Raw genomic sequence first — 20,866 nt, forward strand, 5'->3', positions numbered from 1 at the left:
CAAGTTATATATAATACTTGTATTATTTAAGAAAAAAAGTAATGAAAACAGATACCCTTTTGATTTTCATTCTTTGCGCGCAGTGCCTCCCATGCTCAATCCCTCAGTCTCTCCTAAACCCAAGCCAGACGTTTTGTAGTTAATTAACTAAAATGCTTTTAATGAATGCTTGCTCTGAACTGGACCCTGTACTAGACAAATTAGAGGATATGAAATAGGAAATGAGGGCTTTGCTTTCAAGAAAGAGATGCTGCTTAACTCTAGAGAAAATGCTTGGGATGGTAAACCACCAACATTAACCTAGGAATTAGAGGAATCTAGCATATTCAAGTGGGGTAGGTTCCATCCTGCACTAAAGAGTGAACCATTCCATTGATCAACATAAAACCAAAGAGTTCTCTCATTTGCCTATGCTCTCACCAAGAAGTCAGAAAACTGAACTTCACAATCATTATCACCTTCTGGAGGAAAAGCATTTTCCTAATGAAGAACCAAAGGCTGGGACATGGTTATAAGGTTCTCTCTGCCACAGCTAAGAGCCCACAGAATAGTATTATCTGTGATTTTCTGTATGCATGCATGCATACATGCAAACAAGACCTGTTTCCATTTAGAAAAGGTAGTAATGTCAGGACAGTATAAAAAAGTTGGGAAATGGCACTGCTGTAAGGCAAACTAGGAGTCCATCCAGAACCTCCAGCTCAAAATGAGCCTCTCAGTTCAATGCATGCATCATGACTGACTTGCAAGAACAACCTGCCCTCCCGTGAAAACGTATCACTAACTGCCTCTCAGCCACAGAACAAATCAAGGCATGAGGACTCAGCAACATCCACAGAGAGAGAGAGTTGTTTGTGATATAAGATATCCCATCAAGGGAGGGAATTAACTTTTTAAAATGTAACTTACTATTTAAAATATATTTATATGTTCTAAAGAATGATATAATACCCAAGTACTCAACTTACGATATAAAACATCAATGAGGTATACTGTAAGGAACAGATAAATGGAAAAATCAAATTATGCAAAATTAGTGACCAATAATAGAATTGAAAGGTTATAACCATCAGCAAGAAGGTCTAAGACTAGTATAAAATGCTTTGGGAACAGAAAATTTGAATCAGGCACTAAACAAAAAAAAAAGAAACCAAGCTACTTTAAGATAATGTAACTTGTCCCAAATAGGACTCTTGCCCTGGCACTCCCTTGCCCTCCTACACTACAGCCTCCTTTGAAATCATGCTTCTCCCAGAGTACCAGATGAATCATTCAAGTGGGGTAGGTTAGAAAAATGAAGAAAACAGCCTCAGTTTGAAAAGAACAGAGACCAAAATTCATTGAGGTTCCTATGCGTGCTGAATTCTTCAGGGAACAGGATCTACATAAACTGCTGTTATGATGATTAGGAAAACAACAACAGCTAGAATAATCCACCCCCCCCCTTCCCGAAAACTGAAATAGGAGAGTGCCAGGAGTGAAATGCTTTAGTGGAGGTATGCCCATGTCCTAGCACTGGAATAAAAGCGGGTTTTAAAGGGCAAGTCTGAAATGTACTCGCTGAACATGACCTGCCTTGCTAAGCCTGGTTCTTGTCATGGCTATTATGCCCTCAATTTCATGAACATCATGTTCACTTGGAAAGAAAGAAAAAAACTTGTTTTAGTAGTAATTGCACATCAATACGAGAGTCCTATTATTTCTATTAAGTTAATTAACCTATTTTTGAAAAGTATACAAAATAGGTCACTTAAGTGGGTGTGACCTTACCCAGTGAACTATGCTTTTAAACTGTCTCCAACTATTAAGATTTATAGATGCCTTTATCAACATCTTAGTTTGAAAAGACCGGCTGAGTGAAAGGCATGCAGCACCAGGCAAAAACAGCTTCGGTCCCTATCAATCAACCTATTATAACTTAATGATATTTAGATGATGTGATTAGATTTTCAAATTGAATGCTGCTTAATCTAAATTCCAGAGTGCTCGTGTAATCATGCCATATTTTTAAGGCTTGGGCAAACAGTCTGAAGGAGAGAACTTGTATCTGAGTTCTATAAAAAGTAATGTTCTTCCTAGGTTGCTGAGGAAGAAAACTGTCTTACCATAGCACACATATGTGGTCAAAAACCGCTTCTAAATGATCACTACTATCATCATCACAACCATAAAAGGACTTTGTAGAACTGAGCATGGAGCTAGGCAACAGACAAACATTTTGTCTCTCATTTTGCTCCTGATTAGATGGCATAAAAATCCTGGAAGTACATTTCTATTACCTTTAATAACATTGCATTTACAAAGTAATAATGTCCTTTCAAGCCCCTTCTCATCTGAGGGTCTCTGGTTCCATGATCATGTGGCCCAGGCCAATGAGTGCTGTAACTGATATCATCTAGATGATGGGAAACCTTTGCAAGCTCTCACATTCTAACAAAATGGCTTCACTATCAGAGAAGTGCAGATCACAAAAAAAGAACATCAAGCCTCCTAAGCCTGATCACCTTCATAGGATCTGTGAGCTCCAAAATTATGCGTATGAAATGTTTCTCATGTTGAGACCTCAACTAAAAAGTAGTGAATTGTGTCAAAGTCACAGAGCAGCATCCCAATTTAATTCATTTTTAACCCCCTGCTAGTAATCTATCAGGCACTCAGAAGCTTACTAATTTAATGAAGTAGGATACAGCAGCTGGCTCCTTGGCACCTTCCAGAAGAAAGTCCAGCCTTCTTAGTCTTGTCTTTGAAGGTTCAATCTCTGTTCCTACCTTCATTTTGCTTCCAACTCAGCTCTTCATGGATGCTTCACTCTAGGAAGGGTGACTTACTTTTGATTATTTACCATTCACTCTGGCTTTCCTCCAACTTCGTGGCTTTGCTTGTATTATTCCTTCCACGGAAAGGTTTCCTCAACCCCCTGTCTTCAAATCGTACCCACACTCTTAGTTTGGATGTAGCATCCTGCACATCCTTCAGAAGTTTATTCCCTGGAGAAATGGATCTTAAGGGATTCTGGACTCAAAGACGGAAAGCAAGGCTGGTGAAGTAGTGAACAGAATTGTATTGAATGGGAAGGTTGATAAAATTCTATGTACAGGAAGAGACAAGACCCCTACCTCTTGCCTCTTTCCTTCCCTCAGCTCCCTAAACTCTGACAACCATCTGTTTCTCCCTCAAAACAAAACAAAACAAAACAAAACAAACAAAACAAAAACAAAAACAAAAAAACTGGAAGTTTCCTCTCCACACAGCTAGAGAAAAGACAGAGTTGCAGATATTTGGAGCTCCACCTAGAAAATACTGGGATCCATGCCCACAACCCTCTAATGAAGACACAATCAACATAACTGCCCATATACCTAGAATTACCAGTGTGTGTGTGTGTGTATGTCTGCACATGCATGCTACTCTTGCTCTTCAATACGAATGGCTTACCAAAGATCAGCAGACTTTTGAAGAAAACTTCCCACATGAAAGACAAAGAACAAATTTTAATCCCACCAGTGCTGCATCATAAAACTAGCTTGTGTTTCCCATGAAACAATTACATTAAAGATTTTTAAAGAACACTTTTGGGGATATCAAATATATGATTTTCAATATTCAGCATCTTGTACTTTGATAAGATCTAGATGACTATCAATATAAGGATGATAGAAACTTTCTATGGATATTTTATTAAGATTAAGTTAAGATGTCGGGATGCCTGGGTGGCTCAGTGGTTGAGCATCTGCCTTTGGCTCAGGGCATGATCCCGGGGTCCTGGGATCAAGTCCCACATTGGGCTTCCTGCATAAAGCCTGCTTCTTCCTCTGCCTGTGTCTCTGCCTCTCTTTCTGTGTGTCTCTCATGAATAAGTAAATAAAACCTTTAAAAAAATTAAATTAAGATGTAGCTTTAGCAAAGAAGTAGTGAATGAAGAAATAAAAATTTTGCTATTTATATTAAGATAGTGTCTATCCTAGGGACACCTGGGTGGCACAGTTGGTTTCGGCTCTGGTGGTGATCTGAGGGTGGTGAGATTCAGACCTGCATTGGGCTCCACACTCAAGGTGGAGCTGCTTGAGACTTTTTCTCCCTCTGCCCCTCCCCCTGCTTTCTCTCTCTCTAAAATAAAGAAATAAATCTTAAAAAAAAAAAAAAAAAGACAGTGTCCAACCTAGGCCCACCGTCATATCTAACCAAAGTCTGACTTCCTAGGGCTTGCTCCAGCCTTGAAAATGATCCTCCATCTTCTTTATACTATTTCTCTCTTTCAATATAGAAATTACAACTCTCATTTCCTCCTCAGAATTCTCCTCTTGGTGATTTGGCATGAAGAAAGTGATCCATTTGACTAATATACACTAAAGTATTTAACTGCTAATACATTTGTGTATCCTTCCAAGGTAAGGGCCTAAAGAAAAGAAGATGCTGGAATCAATGAACCTAGGCTCAAGCCCTAGCTCTACCATGTCAATGGAATGACTTTAGCTCCATGAATTGCTTTGAAGTTTTATTTCTTTATCTCTAAAATATATATGATAAAAGTCTCTCTCATAAGGTTGTTTTCAAAATTAAATAAGATAATGTTTATGGAAGGACTTTGTAACTATAAAGTTCTAAGAGGGAAAGGAGTGTATATGAAATATCAGAACCTTCACAAATGAGCCTTCATGTGAAATTTCAGACTATCTATGAAACCTTTGGGTAGGTGGAGGGGCTAAAGAGACATTCTTGTTGGCCTTTCAATCATACCAATAGTAAGTAAAGACCTAGTATATCTATCAGATCTTGATCTGGCTATTTATTAAGGCCATTTCCATTCAATACTGAAAAGGGAGTGGAATTTGAGCAGGTAGATAGGGTCACAGAACTTTACTTCATCCATCCAGCAAATCTATCAATCAAGTCCTACCTCTCTTCCAACCACTGAGTCAGACATGGAAGTACAAAGATGAACAAGATACAATCCCTCAAGTAGTCAAGTAGGAAGAGAAGGGTAAAGTAAGTGCTACAGGTTTCACAGGAACTATATAAGAAGCATATACAGGGTATAATGGGATACCAGGAGGGAGTAACCAATTCCATTTGAGTCACAAGCAAGTCACAAGCAACATCATGTTTGTTTGTTTTTTTTTGTTGTTGTTGTTTTAATTTTTTTAATTTTTATTTTTATTTATTTATGATAGTCACACAGAGAGAGAGAGAGGCAGAGACACAGGCAGAGGAAGAAGCAGGCTCCATGCACTGGGAGCCCGATGTGGGATTCGATCCCGGGTCTCCAGGATCGCGCCCTGGGCCAAAGGCAGGCGCCAAACCGCTGCGCCACCCAGGGATCCCTTTTAATTTTTTTTTAATTTTTATTTATTTATGATAGTCACAGAGGGAGAGAGAGAGAGAGGCAGAGACATAGGCAGAGGGAGAAGCAGGCTCCATGCACCGGGAGCCTGATGTGGGATTCGATCCCGGGTCTCCAGGATCGCGCCCCGGGCCAAAGGCAAGCGCCAAACCACTGTGCCACCCAGGGATCCCAGCAACATCATGTTTGAATTGGGATTTAGAAATAAATAAATGTTTTCCAGTCAATGGAGTGGTTGGAGAGAGTGTAGAGTGTTCACAGGGATGTCTAGGAATCCATAAACTTTCAACGTGACTGGAACATAGATCACAAGAGATTCAAAGTCAGAAATAAGGTAAAGATCCCTAAGACCTCAATAATCAATATAAGGAGCTTAAATCTTGTCCGGTAGGACACAAGAGGCCATTACAAGTTTTTCTGGTAAGAAAGTAACACTTTATAATTTGCATTTGCATAAGGTTAATCTGGAAATAGTATGAGAGTAGACTGCAATTAGAGAAGTTCAGTTGCAGGAAGGCAATTGCAGCCATCCAGCAACAGAGAGCATGAGTTCAGTTAAGCTAGTAATAGGGGGAGAGAGAAAAGGGGCATAAAATCCTGATAGTCAAATCCATAGAATTTGAGGGGAAGGAGTAAGACTTTTCTAGCTTGAGAGATGGGTGATTCCATTTACAGAGAGATGAAATTTGGGAATATTATATTAATTTTTATACATATCGAGCTAGAAATTATCATAGGCCATCCAAGTAGAGAGGTGGTCTACTTACTTGAAATTTATGGGTCTAGAATTTTTTCTTATTCAGGACAAAGATCTAGGGTAGAAATATAGATTTGAGAATCATTTAATAGATTGGGGCTAACTGGAATTATGAATACAGCAACATTTCCCTAAATACTTTCTTTGCTGCTACTTAGCCGATGTCAACAGATAAGTAGTCTCAGATCATTTAAAATCAAGGACACCTTGAAGATGTGACTTGGTTTATAGCTTAAAAAACAGTATTTAATTGAAGTGTTGGTACAAATAACAAAATATCTCCTTCTGAAAGTCATGCCATGGATTTTACTATACTCTGGATCCAATTTTGAAAAAAATTAAATATGGTAAATAATTGTTACATGCAAGACTAGTAAATATAACACAGAAAAGGTTTACTTCAAAGGCTTACTCTTCTGAACTGTATAAATATTTTTTTACCCATTGGTTATATTACCTTTTATCCTCTTATAGACTATAAGAACTTTATACTCTCTCTTCTTAGTTTTTTTTTTTTTCTCTTCTTAGTTTTAACAACATGTCTGTCAAGTAGGCAAATGGATTAAGACTTGTATCTTCATGGCATAGCTAGAGAACCTAAAATATTAGTACAAATAATGTGCCTCAGGTTTCCCAGTAGGTCATTAAAGTGAAGCTGGAAACTGAATACAGACTACCAAACTCCTGGTTTTCACTCTATACCGTCACCATCATCAATCACCTCTACAATGGTAGTAAGTACCTGGTTTTATATTCATGGTCCCATGTCAGGCCACCCTCATATATAATAAGATACTAATGCAGAGATCATTGAGGGGTGGGGGAAGAGGTGTGAGTAGGGAATTTCTATAAGGCCTTTCAGATTATAAGGCCTTTCATGTACCATGTTTACCAAATAAAGTAGATTATTATGAAAAACTAAACAAAATTTTAGAAAGTACTTGCAAGCTCAAGTATAAAGCCAATGCAAAAGATAATCTATCTTGGTAAAGAGAGTTGTCTTGATCATTACCAAAAAAAAAAGTTTAATGAGGTAGACAAGATGATACTGAGAACTGGCTTGAGACTTGGAGCCCTATACCACCAGATCACCAGTTCAAATCTAGTGGAGGCTTGGTGTAAATGGAAGTTATTTTGATATCATAGTGTTTTGTTGGCTAGTGTGAAAAAACTGATCAGTTTCATGCCACTTCTCACAAGTCAAGAATCTACACCACAAAATAAATAGTACTTCTGATCCTAAAGGACTCTCTGCCTAAGAGAAAAAATCTGTATGAATAGAGCCTGAATTTTCATCTACCTACCCTTCTCTCTGCCATAAAATCTGACCACTTTCTCACTACTCCATCCAAATCAATAACCTCTAGATGGTTGTTATCTCCTTCTGGCAAAGCTTGCATGCCACTCTGCAATCTTACTTTCCTTCTGAGATGAACCGCAGAAGTTTCCAGGTTTAAATTAAAGTTAACTGGTGCAAAGTTCCCAATGTGTTATTAATGAGACAAAAGAAATTTCATTTTAGAGTGATTTTCAAATCTCCCTACAGGACATCTGAAAGTACTTAAGAAATACACTGTACTCCTAGTGGTTGAAAGGGGGCGGGGGGGGGGGGGGGAGAGAACAACTCTGTCTTGCTCCATAAAGGTTATTGAAAATACCATGCGATTAATGCTATTTATATGGCGTTGAGCTAAACTCGAAAGGTAACACTTAACCACTCTGTTTACCAAGTTAATCTACCAGATTTGTTTACTTTGTCTGATTTACGAAGACAAATACGTTGAGTGTCTGAAATGTTTTATCTGGCCCTGGGAAAGGAAAACTAAAGGAGTGTTGTGCTTTTATTAATAGATAAGTGCAAACAGGCCCTATCCTATCAAATGAACAGCTAGGACCTTTGGCCACTGTTTACTGAAAATAAAATTAGCCTTGGCTGGCAGGTACTTATCAGATCTGAGAATAATTAACTACTCACATCTGGTACATGTTACTGAAAATGCTAGTGGGAGCCATTAACTTTGGTAAGGGTTATTTTTCCTGAACAGCTAACATCCCCCTAACATTCCATCAGAATGTACTCTTTCTTCCCAAACACACTCATGGCAGCACCAAAAGCAATTCCACAAGCTGTTTCCCCACTTCAACCCAACAAAAAAAACAGTTCTAGAAATCCAAAAAAAAAAAAAAAAATTACTGAGATGTGGCTGGTTCCCACCACACTCCGAAATGCTCCCCAGTGGCAGCACCTGCTTCAGCAAGCACTGGAAGCTTTGCAAACAAACAAGGGTAATTTTAAGTTAATCAATAATAACATCTTGCCCTTTAAGTTTGTTTTTTTTTCCTCAAAGAACTTCAGGGAACAACATCAACACAGAATAAAATGAGTACAGTTTTCACAATTCCAAAGGAGAGCCTAGAACCAACATCCTCCATTACCAGTCAGCTGAAAAGGTGGTAATCAAATTCAGGTACATTGTGCCTAAGTTCATTTCTTTTTTGTTCTAACAATTTCTTTACTAGGTAATAGTTTTTATGATTTTATTAAAGGAAAGGAAATGTTCCAAGGCATTTATATAAATAAGCAATGCAAAATAAATCATTTTATATTTATGTCATGGGCGCTAAGAGACAGGAAACTCAAGGGCTCTGCAATTAGCTTACTGTGAAATTCTAAACAGGTCAAATGACTTGTTTAGTCAAGTGATTTCTCATCTGTCTGCTCTATAAAACTGGGAATACTAACTTACATAACAAAGCTGTGGGGAGGAGTAAACTTCCGACAGTACCAGGAAAATGATCATAAACAGAAAGATAAAAATCTCCAAATCTCAAAGAACATTTCTTCTCAAGAAAATAGTAGGCCTATATAATAACAAATTATAACATTTTACCCAACACCATTTATCAGGACAAGTTGCAGACAAATATTATTGCCTATTGTAATGTGACAAAATAATTTGGATCTTAATGATTAAGACCTTGGGTAGTTTGAAGATCAGAAGCTGCCTTATTTCCAAGGCAAATGCAAACTGTATTCTATCAACAATGAACGGATGGCCTACATATACTAACACTTACCTTACTAAAATATGCTTGGGAGTAGACATCAGATACCTTAGTAGATGAAGTCGTGAACTAAGAAACAGAGAAATCTCAGGATGTGGAACCAGTAAATAGAGTTTGGGAAGCAGAAGGAAGTTGGAGTACTAAGTGAGAAAAAAACATAATACAAGGGAGGGAATAGAGGCCCCAAGAGAGGGCAGAAACACAGAAGAAATAGAAAACCAATGAGTATTTCCTGGTTTAGGCAGTATGGTCAGTGGAGGAGTGAAGCCAAGCCCATGGGGATGACAGGCCTGAGCTGGAGGAATCGCAAATGATCAAGAGAGATGGGGGTGGGGTGGGGAGAAGGGAGTTCCATGTGAGATATCAAAACAAATAGGAATTATCTGGTTGAAATCAGAGAAAATGTTGATCTGGGTTAGGTGTCATGAGGTTGAAAAGAACCAGAGAGAGGAATGGATTCCATGTAAGCAGTCATGAGGCATCTGGAACATAATTCTGAAGAATTATTTGTGTAAACCCGGCAAAATTAGAATCTGCTAAGCCCCAAATCTTCCAACTCCAATAATAAATTTGATTTGCTGGATTATGAGAGATTTCTTATGTGACTGCAATCTGTAGTATCCCCCTAATCATTTGATTATTCTCCTGGAATACTACTTCCAGTTAACTATAGAAACACAGCTTTCACAGATGATTCAGATTTGCATAATTTAGAACTCACAGTCTCAAGGAAATGGACAGTTCAATCTGTTTTAATGTCATTAAACAAAAAGGCTGATTTTTCTGAAGTGTCAAACCCCAAAACTAGCAGCTATAACACATTAAGTGTACTCTTCTGCCTTATTGTTCATAAAGCACTTGCTCATAGAAATAAATTAAATATTTTATTAAATTAAATCTCAATATCATCAGAATTTTTAAAAATGCTTTGGCTGAGAGTTTAAAAAATATCTCCACTGGTATAGAATCTTCTATTTGAAATGTTTAAAAGGCTTCCAAGATAAACTTATATATTTGTTTTAAAAGCATTCAGTATTTGATTTAAAATATTCCCAGATCTACATTTTAAGGAAAATTTATATGGTTTTGGAATGAAAAAATTATGCCTGGGAAGTTAGCTAAAGGCTGCATAAAACAATTTTTTTTAAAGGAACATATGTGCTATTTCAATTGACCCATTAAATAAGAGAATGTGCTATTCTAAAATTGGCTGCTTTGGCAATAAGATTTCCCTTAATTGAGACGTTACTTAATTGTACCTAGATATTTGAATTATTTCAGTCTTGCTCTTTATTACATTTTTCTTTCAAAACGTCTGTTAATATCAATAGCCTGGAAATGGAACCTATAAAGCAGAGTGTCTCAATTTCAACTCTGTTGACATTTTGGGCTGGGTAACTTGTGGGGCCAGGATGGTCTCTATTCAGGATGCCTCCAACCACCCTGCACTCTCCTGACAGCCAAAAATGTCTCCAGACTTTGTCAAATTTCCTCTGGAGGCAAAATCACCCTGCTGGAAAAGTACTATAGAGAAATGATAACCATCACAATTTCATGGAGAAACTTCAGGAGAAGGAGTGTGGTATTAAAGGGAGATAACAAGGTGTGGAAAAAAGAGGATAAAAATTAGAGTTAGGCAAATTTGAGTAAAAATTCAGGCTTAATCACTCATTGGTTGTGTAGCCTTGCAAAAATTAACTATGCCTCGACTTTCTCATTAATGAAATGAGAATGATATCTTAATAGACATTTGTCTTTGCCATCTAGCAATCTCTTTTGGAGGGGAAGCAGTTAAGAAGGTCTAGCCACTGCTCTGGGACTGAGCATTGAACCACTCTTTGCCAGTGAAATAACTACATCTCCCAGGCCTTAATTAATGGTGCAGGGATGGGCATATGACCCATAGTAGGCAGATTATATCCAATTCTGAGGCCTTCGCTGGAGTAATGAGGAAAAACGTATTCCCTTTCTAAAGTTACTAAACTAGTAGAGTATGAGTCTGAGGCTTCTGTGTGGGAAAAGCCAACTCTGCAGAAAACATTCAAAAGATACAGAGACCAAGCCCTAACCAAATGTGTTCATATGCAAAGTCTACCCATTAGATTTTCAGTTGTTAGCTAACAAATTTCCTTTTATTTTTAACTTAAGTCAATGAGAGTTCTCTTTTATCATCTGGAACCAAAAGGGTCCTATCTAATAAGTTACCTATCTTAAACACCTATTGACAGGGCCAAGTAAAATAATGAACACAACAGGCCTATAAAGAGCTTCCCTTCCTGATTCTTAATTTATAGAAATCAAAACAAACAATTACACAAGAGCTCAAAGCACAGTGCAGTGAAGTATCAGAAAATAAAACCCAGGACTTAGCTTTGAACTCTTTTCAATAATCTGGTAGACATTCTTTTTTTTTTTTTTAAACGTTATTTATTTATTCATGAGAAACACACACAGAGAGAGAGAGAGGCAGAGACACAGGCTTCTTGCAGGGAGCCCAATGTGGGGGACCTGATCCCAGGTCTCCAGGATCACACCCTGGGCTGAAGGCGGCGCTAAACCGCTGAGCCACTGGGGCTGCCCTCTGGTAGACATTCTGAGGGAGCTTAAATTCACAGAGCCAAAAATTACTACTTTGAGTAACGTACAACCAAGTCAATGAATAGGACATGCAAATTCCAGTTTTTCTTTGTTACCATCATTTTTAGGGGGCTAACAGAAAGGGCTTGCTTTGAGTATAAAGGTTCCATAGCTTTTTTTTTTTTTCTGCCAGAAGGCTGAATGAAAGGATTTACAGAGTTAGGGGGTTAAATAAAAATAGCAGGGCCAGGGGTAGGACAAAGAAAGGGAGGCACTAATCTCAGATGCAAAATCTTAGAGGCTGCCAAACCTCAGTAATCAAGATAAAATAGTATTTCAATGCAATTTTTTAAAAATCAAAATTAGTGCCAAAAATCCATAATGAAGAAAATAGCAGAATTTTAAACAAAGACAGATCAGTATCACTGAATTTTCATTTTGCCTCAGGCTTCAATATGGCTCAGCATGGCAATGCAAAATAGAGTAAAATGTCTTTCTTTTTCTTTTTTTAAAGATTTTATTTATTTCTTCATGAGAGACACACAGAGAGAGGCAGAGACATAGACAGAGGGAGAAGCAGGCTCCGTGCAGGGAGCCATATTCAGAACTCGATCCCAGGACCCCTGGATCATGACTTGAGCCAAAGGCAGATGCTCAACCACTGACCCACCCAGATGTCCCTAAAATTTCTAAGCTCTAAGAAGCAGAGACATTTCTAGTGTTCACAAATAACATCAAGGGCCTAAAAGCACGTGAGAAACAACCTAAGAACTCTGAATGGAAAGCTAAGGGGCTCAAGTTCAAGTTCCAGTTTTGCCAATACTAAGGTATGCGTATGTAACTGTGCAAATTATTTGGCCTTTTCTAATCTTTAGTTCTTTCAAACATAAACTAAAAGGACTATACCAGGTGATTATCAAGATCATTCTTAACTCTAAAGTTCTATGATTACATTCTAAATTTGATTTCCTTTGATGTCTAGAAACAAATGATATCATATATGTTATACTTCCAGTTCAGCATTTGTGTTATCTAGGAGCTTATGAAATGACAAGCTTTAACCATTCAAGTCTTACTAGTGAAAGTAACCCAGGTTGAGGGTGATTTTATTTGTTTGTTCAATATGAGTGCTTTCTCATGTTTCAAATGCTATTTGATTATAAGATCCTATAATAGGCAGGTCCGCAGCTTTCTGTCATGAGTATAGTGTAGCATGGTTGATCTGGGTTTCTAAAAGCTGAAATAATTTATAGGCCACCTACTGACAAGTCCATTGTAGCATAAAGTAACCAAGTTAATAAGTGACTATTCATAATTCTCAATAATTTCCAGAAATATGAAAATGAACATCTAAACTCAATAATGACAAAGAGAAGATGACAAATGTCTAGAACAGGCATAAGAAAAAAAAGGAATTTCTGAATTCTTTTAAAATATCATGTTAAGTTACAAGTTCTAAAAGTAGCAAGTAGTTTAGAAAGCACTGGAAAAATATAAATATTGAATATGAAAAACTAAAGTAATGCTCATAGGCTCATGATTAGGTTTTTTTCTTCTTTCTTTCTTTCTTTTTTTTTTTTTTTTTGCTGAACTCTAAGAAATAAAGCATTCTCCATGTCTGAAAGATAAAGGACTCAACAGCTTTATCTCTGCCTCTGCCTCGTGATCCCACGGTCCTGTCTCTGCCTCTTTCTCTGTCTCTTATGAGTAAATAAATAAAATCTTAAAAAAGAAAAAAAATAAAGGCCTTGATAAATAAAAACAGGTGCTTTTAAAAAACTTTTTATTATGTAAGATTTCAAACCTATGCAAGGGATACAGGATAATATAATGATCCCCCATATACTCATTAACTGCTTCAATAATTATCAACTCCTGACTAGTCTTATTGCATCCATAGTCCCACTAATTTCCCCCTATTCTCATAAAGGGCTTTTCACTTTAAGCCCCAAAATAAACAAATCTTTTGGGGCTTCAATTTCCTTGTTTGTAAAACACAGACAACTATAACTAACCTCCTCACCTACGAATAAATTCATGAAAAATAGCCAAACCTTTCAAGCCTCTTCTAATGCTTATGTGGTATTTGAACATAAGAAACAACAAGAGAGCAAATGGAATCAACTTGTGTTTTAAAAAGTCTTTTAAGCAGTTCAATGCGCTTTGGAGGATTTATCTTTCATTCTTCCAGCACCTTTATGTGGTAAATGGAAGTATTATTATTCACCTTTAGCACACACACAAATTAAAGAAAAAGGAAATGATTCAAGCCAGATCAAATGAAAAATCAATAGTAGGGGAAAAAATAAGTCCACATTTTCTGATTCCCTGTGCTCTGTCATTAAAAAATGCCACTTCTATCAACATATGTGGGTGAAAATGATTGTTTTCCCTAAATAAAATGGACGTACACTCTATTAAGCAGTTTATACTTTTAAAAAAGCAGTACTATATAATATGTAGGCCTTCAAATATATTGACTGACTTTATTTATTTTTTTTTTTTAAGATTTATTTTTATTTATTTATGATAGACACACAGAGAGAGAGAGAGAGGCAGAGGCACAGGCAGAGGGAGAAGCAGGCTCCACACCGGAAGCCCGACGCGGGACCCGATCGCGGGACTCCAGGATCGCGCCCCGAGCCAAAGGCAGGCTCGAAACCGCTGAGCCACTCAGGGATCCCCATATTAACTGACTTTAAAGCTCACCTTGTAGATTCATACAAGAGCACAATCTTAATTTAGTTGGTTCAGCCTACATAAAAAAAGACAGTGAGAAGTAAAGGAAGGAAATTAAATACACCTGTGGTTCACTGGAATTGAACAATTATAGATTGCCATTTCATAGGTTTGAAATTTAAACTATTTACTTGGCAGATACAAAAATTACTTCAGTATTACACCGGAGAGTTACACCGTTTGGGACCAGTCCATAATGCCACAGGCATGGATGATGCAATTTCTAACTCAGTTGCAGAATATTTTTATAGCACTTACCAAGTCATTATAACTTCATATATTTAAGACACTTTCCTTCCGACTCATACAATGGTTCCTGTTCATTGCATTTAGTCAAGGCAAGTTGGGATAGTGTGGGAGGGAAGGAAAAAAAAGGCCATGGAAAGAGTGTGGTGAGAACAGTCTGCATGAACTAGGCTTCCCTCAATGCTGCCTATTATTCATTGCATGGGATACATCAGTGCAAAGGCTCTTTCTCTTTCTATGGTCTCAAAAATAGTAAGCTGTGACCCAAGTGATGTCTTCTAGGATCATCATAGCAGAGATGACAATTACCTAAACATTCAAATAAATGGTTTAAAACCTTATATAAGGGGATTCTTCTCCAATTAGTTTTCTCCAATTTTGAAAATAATATTAGAGGCTATGACCTATCTGCCACCTGGCTCCCTAAGGCTTTTTGACAAGACAAATAGAAACCAACCAACAACCAGTCAACAGGTTTATTTTTATTTTTTTTAAAGATTTATTTAAAGATGAAGCAATAAATAAATAAATTTTATTTATTTATGATAGACATAGAGAGAGAGAGGGAGGCAGAGATACAGGAGGAGGGAGAAGCAGGCTCCATGCCGGGAGCCTGACATGGGACTCGATCCTGGGACTCCAGGATTGAGCCCTGGGCCAAAGGCAGGCGCTAAACCACTGAGCCATCCAGGGATTCCCTGTTCTGAAATTCTTAAGACTGCATAATTCCTTAACATTTATTATATTACTCTATTTAATGTCCTCATTTTTCATAATGCCATCCCTTTCATATAACATGCTTTAAAACGTTAATCACCTATTGATTAGTTTATAGAAAAAGTTTAAAGCAGAGAAAAAAAAAGAAGCATTCATATTAAATGAGCTTTTATTCACACCCTTTTATAGGTATAGGTTAAAAAAATAGTAAGATTTTCTAGTTCTTCTCTCAATCCCACCTAATCACATGGGTCATTTTCTGAGATTCAGAAATGGCAGTTTATAAAATAATAACATATACATGTCTGGCCTAGCACTCGGTACATAATAGAAGCTAGATAAATATTTGGGTACCTTCACTTCTCCCCAAATTCCCATCCTCCTAACACTACCACCTCCACCTACCACAAGTCTTTATAAACTGCAATACCTTCTTTCAGTCAGAGATGCTATGGAGCCAGGCTGAGGACTCAATTCTGAACAAGAGTTTATACTTTATGTAAAAGAGTTCAAAACATCACCCAGAAAAAAAGAAAAAAAAGTATCAGTTTCTGTTTTCAAGCTGTCAAAAACAGCCTTGGGTGAATTACTAATAAAAGGAAATTTGTTAATAAATGTAAATCATCATAATTCATTATAGCTGAAATATATTTTATATTTTCCCAAATACTTCCTGAATAAATGTCACTTGGTATGCAATGACCTTATTATGGTGAAATTAAATATGAATAAACATAGAACATATAATAGTAATTTTAAAAATACATAAGCCTCCTGGGTATACTGCATGTACAACTTACCAAACTAAGCCTGAGACAGAACAAGATATGCTGTTGCAAGTTTAAAAAATGCCAAGAGAAATCATTTTTCTAAAATGCTTTCTTATTTAAAAGAGGGATTGACCTAAAAGCTGATAATTAGATAAAGAGGAGACCAGTCTTCCCTCACAAAAAGGCACAAAAAAACTAAGAATAGCAACGTAACCGAAAAAATATTCTAGAATTTTAAAACTTGAAATACAAAAGCCTTTCTCTGTGGAGATGAACTCCTTCCATTCTCCAAGGACTCTGTCAACATCACCAACCTCAAATACTTGGCTCACAAAAAAATGTGATGACGCAGGAAATTGTCTGGAAACAAACAAATAAACAAAAAAGCATTCTCTCTCCCTGGAACCAGAGCTGCCCCGACAGAGCAGGCAAGCAGCCAGCATGTCAGGGCTTCATTTTAAAGTCTGTTTTAATTGTTCCATTCCAATTCAATAGTCCAAGCCCCTCTTCCAAGAAGTACAGAGGGGGGGGATCTTTACAAGATATTATCTATCTCTTACTTCACTAGCCCCTATTGAAGAAACTCTAAGTGCTAATTAGTCACATAACTGGGCAGATGAACTTCAAGTCTATGTATCTTTCTCGTCAAACTTAGAAGGGTCTCTATCTGCTCCAAAGACCTAGTCAATCTGAAACTCACACTTGCAAATTGTACCCTAGATTCACAGTTGTATTCTAATCACTGCTGTTTATCCATGACCTTTTCTACTTTTCAAACTACCTATAAAAGGAGAAAGAAGTTGCAGCAACTACCTTACCACATTATAGTTGGATTTTTGCAAACATTTATTGACTTGGCTGACTTTATACGAGGTGTAAGAACTGGAAAGAGATAATCTACAATTCTTTAGCGTTGGGATATTTTTTTCCTGCCACTTTTCTTGCCAAAGATTACTGTGGCTTCCCAGTGACACACACACACACACACAAACACACACATGAAAAAAACAAAAATCTCACAGCTATTTACTGATAGAAAGAAATTAAAATACTACTGTACTATGATACCAATTTGGTTCCCTTTGCATCATTTCCTTTTTACAGAATGGATTCTATGAAACTTAGACTTTCAGTGGCTTCTGTATATCTTTTCCCCCAAAATTCAATAACCTACCCATTGATGTGGTCAATAATGTATACAAGGAATTTCATTAGGCAGATTATTTGTGAAGGATTTATTTGAGTAGAAGGAAGAATAGGTAAGAGTAATTCTGAGATGAACTCTCTCTCTCTTTCCCAGCTTTCAATCTGTGATGAAGCATCATGGGTATTTCACTTAGAGACCCCCTGTTTTACTACTGGTCATTTCTAAAACCACCTTTGAAAATTTAAAATAAGCTCTTTTGCTTCTGACCAAGATGGAGGAAGAGTAATCAGATTTACGTTATCACCTAAAATAACCAAAGGCTTTTTAAAAGACAACATATGAAACAAACTTTTCTCAAGACACTAAACATCAAGCACTAAAGGACGGTGATCCCTTAGAGATGGAAAACAAACAAGGAGAGCTCTATGACTGCCCCAGCTTACTGCCTTGAAAGAATTTCCAGGCCATGGTTTGGGGAGAAGGAACCCAGGTAGAGTGCAGACTCCCCGAATTGAGAAGTTGGAGCCAAAGATCTGGAAAGAACAAGGTACTAGAGTTCATAAAAGAGATCTATAGAGAGTGCTCCTCAAATATTTAGCAGACTGCTGATTAGTGTAGACATGTTAAAAAATTACTTAAGGTTAGAGAGAGAGAATGATTTGAAAGGAGTACAGAAAAGAGTACCTGCACTGAAAGAGGGCTATTACTATGAACCAGATTAGAAAATTTTATAATTCATGGAGCAGTGGGAAGAGTATTCAGAAGGGTCTTGCCTTAATAGTGGAGAATAGTTAACTTTAAACTAAATGGTTCTGGTCTTGCCAAGACAAATCCTAAAAGCAAATCCAAAATATCCAAAGGATCAAACGGTTTCCAAATGATTTAATTGCAACTCAAAACAAAGTTTATTTTGTAGGAAGACAAAAATATACAGCACCCAAGAAGACAAAATTCACAATGTCTAGCACCAGTTAAAGATAACCAGACATGTAAAGAAGCAGGAAAGGAAGACCCATAATTAAAAGACAAGTCCATAGAAATGACTCAGACTGACATAGCTGCTAGAATGAGCAAAGACATTAAAATAACCAATATAGTTATATTTCATATGTTTTAAAGGTTTAGAGACCAAGAAAACACAATCAAACTTCTAGAGATATGGGATCCCTGGGTGGCACAGCGGTTTGGCGCCTGCCTTTGGCCTGGGGCGCGATCCTGGAGACCCGGGATCGAATCCCACGTCGGGCTCCCGGTGCATGGAGCCTGCTTCTCCCTCTGCCTGTGTCTCTGCCTCTCTCTCTCTCTCTCACTGTGTGCCTATCATAAATAAATTAAAAAAAATTTAAAAAAAAACTTCTAGAGATAAAAAATACAATGTATGAAATAACAAATACACTGGATAGGATTAATGGTAGATTATACATTGAAGAACTAGAAGACAACGATAGAAACTAAAAACAATGGAAATAGACAATAACAATTAGTGAATTTGAAGGAATAACAATAGAAATTATCCAAAATGAAACACACAGAGAAAAAATTTAACAAAAATGAAAAGAGCATCAATGAACTATAAGACAACTTCAAGTGGTTTAGTAACAGAAGTCTCCAAGGAAGAGGAGGTAAAGAGAGAAGAAAAAAATATTGAAAAAAAAATAATGGCCAGGATTTTTACAAATTTGATAAAAACTAAATCCACATGTCAAAAAACTTCAATAAACCCCAAGCATTAAAAAGAAATGAAAAGAAAAAAGTTACACATGGAGGTACTTGATAAACTGCTCAAAAATCAATGAAAAGAGAACAACCTAAAAGGAACATGAAAAAAAAAAAAAAAAGACCTGTTATATACAGAGGAAAAAAGATAAAGATCAGTGAAGTTTCTAGTTGGAAACAATGAGACTGAAATTTAGTGGAGCAACAACTGTAAAAAACTGAAAGAAAAAACTGTCAACCTAGAATTCTATTCCCAGCAAAACTATCTTCCAAAAAACCAAAGGTAAAATAAAGACCTCTGCAGACATGCAAATGCGGAAATAATTCATCACCAACTGACCTGACCCACAATAAATGATAAAAATAAGCCCTTCAGGTGAAAAGAAAATTATACCAGATGGAAATTGGGATCTACTCAAAGGAATAAAGAACAATGGAAATGATAGTTACTGGTAAAAATATATAGATATTTTTCTTATTTTTTAATATATTTTAAAGATAATTGCTTAAACAAAATTGTGTTGTAGGATTTATAATTCATGTGTATCTTCTATGTAAGTAAAATGTATGACAACTACTGCAAGGCCACTGTAAGTTTCTTACACTATATGTAAATGTAAAGTGGCATAATATCACAAAGATAGACTGTGGTAAGTTAAAGATGTATACTATAAATCCTACAGAAACCACAACAATAACTAAACAAAGAGTTATAGCAAAAAAAAAAAAAAAAAGAATTATAGCTAATGAGGTAACAAAAGAGGTAAAATGAAATTGTGAAAAATATAGTTAATCCAAAAGAAGACAGGATAAAGGTTAATGTACAAAAGTCAATTTTTTTTTTACATACCCATGATGAACAATTAGAACTTGAAATTTAAAACACAATATTTTACACTAGCACTTAAAATACACAAACAGAGAGAGAAACACTTAGGTAAAAAGCTTAACAAAATATGTACAAGAGGGATCCCTGGGTGGCGCAGCGGTTTAGCGCCTGTCTTTGGCCCAGGGCACGGTCCTGGAGACCCGGGATCGAATCCCACATCGGGCTCCCGGTGCATGGAGCCTGCTTCTCCCTCTGCCTGTGTCTCTGCCTCTCTCTCTCTCTCTGTGTGACTATCATAAATAAATAAAAATTTAAAAAAACAAAACAAAATATGTACAAGATCTATATGAGGAGACTATAAAACTGATGAAAAAAATCAGAAGACATCTAAATAAATGGAGAGATATTCCATGTTCATGGGTAGGTAGGAAGACTCACTATTGTCAAGATGTTGGTTCTTCACAACTCAATCTATAGATCCAATGCAATTCTTTTTTTTTTTTTAAAGATTTTATTTATTTCTTCATGAGAAAGAGAGAGAGAGAGGCAGAGACACAGGCAGAGGGAGAAGCAGGCTCCATGCAGGGAGCCTGACATGGGACTCAATCCTGGGTCTCCAGGATCACGCCCTGGGCTGAAGCCAGTGCTAAACCACTGAGTCACCTGGGCTGCCCCCAATGGAATCCTAATCAAAATCCCAGCAAGTTACTTTATGAATATGGACAAACTGATTCTGAAGTTTATATCAAAAGGCAAAAGACCCACAATAGCCAATACAATATTGAATAAGAAAAACAAAGTTGGAAGACTGAAACTATTGAGACTTCAAAACAGTATAAAGCTACAGTAATCTGAGTGTGGTATCAGTGACAAAATAGATAACTTGATCAACGGAATGGACTTGAGGGCCCAGAAATAGCCTCGCATAAATATAGTTAACTGAATTTTGACAAAGGAGCAA

The 20,866-nt window shown here is 36.9% G+C and overlaps 1 protein-coding gene and 1 long non-coding RNA gene across 4 annotated transcripts in view; one reads left to right on the forward strand and one right to left on the reverse strand.

Moving 5' to 3' along the window:
* RAD51B (RAD51 paralog B) overlaps positions 1-20,866 on the reverse strand; it is a 735,346-nt gene that overhangs the window by 438,522 nt on the left and 275,958 nt on the right. The window lies entirely within an intron of this gene.
* LOC121492995 overlaps positions 8,500-20,866 on the forward strand; it is a 47,602-nt gene continuing 35,235 nt past the window's right edge. The window contains exon 1 of the long non-coding RNA XR_005988360.1: positions 8,500-8,566. This is a non-coding gene — a long non-coding RNA (uncharacterized LOC121492995). The remainder of the gene's footprint in view (positions 8,567-20,866) is intronic.

This window comes from Vulpes lagopus, chromosome 6 (genome assembly GCF_018345385.1).
Source record: "Vulpes lagopus strain Blue_001 chromosome 6, ASM1834538v1, whole genome shotgun sequence".
Lineage (NCBI taxonomy): Eukaryota > Metazoa > Chordata > Mammalia > Carnivora > Canidae > Vulpes > Vulpes lagopus.